We start from the raw sequence: 5,278 nt of genomic DNA on the forward strand, positions 1-5,278 counted from the left end.
ATCATCAAATGCAAATAAGGATGGGCAAGGCTGTTAGGGTATGCTTACACTGGGGATATACAAGTGTTAGTAAACATGGTAACTAGCATGTTAGACATGACTTAGTAGCTAGTGAAGACAAGGACAGTCATATTTAAATGTTTTAGCTGGGTCAGAGTTAATCCTAGCTGGTTGTGATTTATTGATAACCCTAAAGTCTCTTACGGTTCACCACAACCATCAAAAACTTTTTAAAAACACAACTGCTCTTGCTTACTTCATATAAAATCATGTTAGAAAACATGTTAACTACTAAGTCCATGTCTACACAACCACTTATGTTGGCAAAACTTATGTTGCTCGGGTATGAAAAAAACACATCTCTGAGCAACATAAGTTTCGCTGGTATAAGTGGTAGTATACACAGCGCTATGTGAGTAGGAGATAGCTGACATAGCTATCACCGCTCATTGGGGCTGGTTTAATTATGCCGAGGGGAGAGCCCTCTCCCTTTGGCACAGAGCGGCTACACGAGAGCTCTTCCAGTGGTGGAGCGGCATTGGTACAGCTGTGCCGCTGTAAGCTCTCTAGAGTAGACATAGCCTAAGTCTTCGTTTTATTTTCTGCTTTTTATTTCCTCTCCATTTGTATGACATTCTGCTGGAAAATATGAGGCGGTTGGTTAGTTTATGGTCATTTAGTGAAAGGTGTGGACATGACTAAAGAGAAATTAAGAGGGACTGGTGGCTCAGGGAATTGGCAATGGGCTCTAGAGTCTTTTTTGACTTATGTTACCAATATGAATCCAGCCCCAGATCAAAAGTGACTGAAAATGGTTGCTATCTGAAGATTTTTCTGTGGTCTCCATGTGAAATGTATCCTTGATTTTAAAGCAGTTACTAATGGACACTTGTCATGTACAAAGTCATCACCACAGTTGACACTAATTAACTCCTGTGTTAGCAGCTTCAGCAGATAGGACAATGGGCAGAATCAGCCATGGAGTCTGAATTATCTTGGCGGTGTTCCTTATCAATATGGAAATGTAGAGAAGCTTGTGCTGCTGCTGCCTCCATGTGTAACAGGATGGTCTGCCCCTTTAGGGGTCTGGGGCTAACCAAGCTTGTTCAATTATCAGATCCAGAAGTGAAGGGGTCAGACGATCCCTATAAAGTTCTGAGAGAGTTGCAAAAGGGAGATGAGTTCCTGTAGTGGGCCCTGAAGCAGGGAGATTGAAGGAAAGGGTGTGTCCTTTCAGCACTGGGAAACACCGCAGGGACCTGTAGCTCATAATGCTCAAGGAACTGCTTCGATTTGGTGTTTGTCTAAGTGTTATGTTTAAAGAATAAAACTGTGCCCTGAGGAAAGGGCCTGAAAGAGACCTGGGTTCAAGGGGAGAGGCTAGCAGCCTTACTATGTTCTTAGGCCAGATAAGAGGGTTTCAGTGTTTAGGGTTGTCAAGCCAGTGTCTGTCACGGTTACTAAATTCTTTGAATTAATAAAAAGAAAAAAAGAGTTCTTTGTTTTAAACTTGTTTACTGAGCAGGGTGGGAGAGATTCCAGAAATCCATACATTTCCATAATAGGAAGGATATTGCTCTTGGATTTAAACATACCAATGGCATTTGTAAAGTATAAACAGCCTTAGTCTTTCTGTAAATGTCTTCAGCAGATAGGTGTGGAGTATTGCACCCTTCTTGACTGAGTAATTAAACCCCTTTAATTACTAGTACATGAACAGATTAGCCTGTTTTAATTGTGACATTAATAGTGGCTCCACATATTATAACAGTGCCTGTATTCTAAGGACAGTTTTCTGTGTGCCTCAAATATAAATTAAATCTATTTACTTTGGAAAAAAATCTTGACATTAACATTAGACAGCTGCTTAATGTCATTCCTTCAGGCAGTCCAATAAATTTTAAAGGCACACTAGGATGCATTGTACAGTTCTGAATGTCATTCCTCCTTCTGGTCACTCAACAAATTTTAAAAACACAGTAGGATTTATTGTATATTTTAAAGTGATTTGTAGGAGATACTTGTATATGTGTATTTCCATTCTCTTTTAACAAGATTTGGGTGCTTAACCTCCATGCATTGCTGTAAAATATATCGCCCCAGGTGCCCATGCCTTCAAGTAAACCTAATGCAAACCTGTTAAACTAAAAGGAAAGCTTTGTGGTAGAGAGACTATTCCTGAAGCTGCCCCTTGCGTCCTGTTAGAGTAAAAGCTTCCTTTTACATCCTTGAAACAGACACCTTATGTGGTGACTAACTCTCACACAGACCATATTGTGCCATCATTAGAGCTGCTCAAATGCTGCAAAACAGTATTCGTGGACATTCGTTTAAATTCCAAATGGCTGTTCACTTCACTCACATTTGTGTCCCTTTGAATTTGCTATTTGTGAATATTTGCATGAATGGCAGGGAGGGCAGGTTCAACATAAATGATTGGGGAATAGCTGCTCTTCATATAAATATTAATATTTGCATGTGGTTAAAGGAATTCATGCATTCTCAAACAAAAACATCCATTATTCACTATTTGCTATTCTCCTGTTTTAAAAACATATCCACTTGTGAACAGGAACAATGGCATGTCAGGTAGGTGACACCACAAGTAATCAGGAAATAGTCAAAGTGTATAGTTTGCTGACAACCCATAGGTTGCAATTAACAAACTGTTCAACCACTAGTTACCCCTCTCCATTTTGAAAATTTACCATTTATTCCTACCCTTTGTTCCCTGTCTTTTAACCAGTTCTCAATCCATGAAAGGATCTTCCCTCTTATCCCATGACAACTTATTCCATGACAGGGAAAACTGTCAAAATCAGCAAACAGTTTGGGGGCTTTGTTTACAAGCTGGTGAATTTTAGCATTTAAATAACTTTTTACAAACACCCACTAATTAATCATCACAGCACCTCTGTGAGGTAAGTGGTGTTATCTTCATTTTATGGCTGAAGGAAATATGGCAGAGGGATTAAGTTACTTGATGAAGGCCACAGAGGAAATTAGTGTCAGAGACAGGATTAGAATGCAGAATTCCTTGTTCTTAATCCTGTGCTAAGTCCACTAGACTAGACCATGATGATATGTGTATATCATTGAATTAGGGGGAGGTGTGGATGTGGCCATGGTGGCTGCAGGCCCCAAAGGTCAACTCTAGCAATGGACTTTGTATAAGGACTATAGAGAATGACTGACTGATTTTACAGGTGCCAGATCTGCCATGTTTTTATTTAGTTCCAGTGTATAATTTATTTTAGTGAGAACTAGGTCAAGTGAGATTCCCAAACCACACCTTTTCCTTGCTTCTAATCTGTCATTTCCTATGTTTTTTCTGATTCCCAGTCTCTGCCAGCTACTTTCACAATCTCAACTGGTTCTGTGATCACTGCACTGCCTAACTTCGCCTCATTTCATTAACTCTTGTTGGGAATTCAGCACTAACTACAAACCTTTCTGATTACTTCATTTTCAGTTAAGTGGTATGATTAGCTTCCCAATTGCTTCATCAAACTCAGGCCTGGTCTACACTGGCGGGGTGGGGGTGGGGGGGGAATTAATCTAAGATACGGAACTTCAGGTACGAGAATAGCGTAGCTGAAGTCGATGTATCTTAGATCGACTTAGAATCACTTACTTCGCGTCCTTGCGGCACGGGATCGACGGCCGCCACTCCCCCGTCGACTTTGCTTCCGCCTCTCGCCGAGCTGAAGTTCAGCAGTCAACAGGAGAGCGATCAGGGATCGATTTATTGCGTCTACACTACACGCGATAAATCGATCCCCAAGAGATCGATCGCTACCCGCCGATCCGGCAGGTAGTGTAGACGTACCCTCGGAGGTGCACTTTGCAGCTCCGAAGGCTGAATGGGGCCAGAAAGATGTACCAAAGGTAACTAAATATCAGTGGGTGCATTGGCAGGCAGTTAGGGGCTAACAGCTGGGATGCTGTAACATGTCCCCTTCCCCAGTTTCTTTTTGATGTGCTGCAAAAAATTAAGCAAATTGAACTCCCACGTCTCTCCCTTTTCTGTATCTCTGCCTTGGCTTCCTTCCTTTTTCACACAAACATGTCCTTACCTTCAAACCACTTCAGACACTGGCCCCATCTATATCTTGATCTATATCTCCTCCTATTCTCCCATTCTATTTGCACCTGAAGGTGAGGAGGGGAAGCAGAAGACATGCCTCCTGTCCCTTACACCAATTCCCAGTTCATCCCATCACCCATGCTACTTTTTACCCTTGTAAATACCTGCCTACCACTATATGTCAAATGCCTTTCTGCCCATTCAAAAAAAGCTTCCATGAAGCATTCCAGCTAGAGTGCCCACTATCCACTTTGTCTGTTCTTTATGATAGCGTTGATGGAGTCCCATTCCTAACTCTTAACTTATTTGCTTTTGTGCATTTGTCAGATGCTCACAACTTTATTTTCATATTCTTTTGCAGATTAATATAAATTAGAGATGTGGCCCATACTGAAACTCCATAACCAAATGACCCAAGATTTAGGGGAAAGTTTTAGATTTGGACTTTGTGACTCCTTGCTCTCCCTAATGGGCTGATCCAAATTCCCAGATTCAGATCTCAAATATAAAAGATAATATCTACCCATTACATTGAAACATTTTCTTTTATTAAATGCATATTTTAAGCCTTTGGTTGATAGATTATAAAAGCTACCACAAACAGTGTAGCAACCTGCCCATGATGGTCTTGATCCTATAAGGTGCTGTGCACCCAACTCCCATTGAACTCAGTGAGAGTTAAGGGTACTCAGCCCCTTGCAAGATCCAGCCCTTAGTGGATAGGGAAAGGTTATTTAAAGACTTAACAAAACTCTTGTTACTATATGAGAAAAGGTAAGGACTTGGCTGGTGTAACATCTAATTTATTCAACCACACCTCTGTCACCCCACTGTAGCTGATTTCGTTTGTACTGCTATAAGCAATCACTGGCATCTTTTCAAGAAGGTGTGTCAAGAGTAAATGAATAAGTCACTGAAGCATTCAATTGTGTTGTAATAACCTTGTTGGAGGGATAAAGGTGTGTCTCTGCCTTTATAAATAGCACACTGCTTTACAACTAAGCATGACACTTTTGAAAGAGCCAATATTCCACTTGAATTGCAGTTGGATAAATCCAAGCACTGTGCAAGGTATGTGTTCTACTTATCTTACATTTTCAGTATTAAATTTGCAGTAGAATGTTAATGTCACATAATTTATAGACAAGGTTTTGGGGGTTTCATCATTTGATTTGCCTGTTAAGAAGTATT

This window comes from Emys orbicularis, chromosome 5 (assembly GCF_028017835.1).
Source record: "Emys orbicularis isolate rEmyOrb1 chromosome 5, rEmyOrb1.hap1, whole genome shotgun sequence".
Taxonomy (NCBI): Eukaryota; Metazoa; Chordata; order Testudines; family Emydidae; genus Emys; species Emys orbicularis.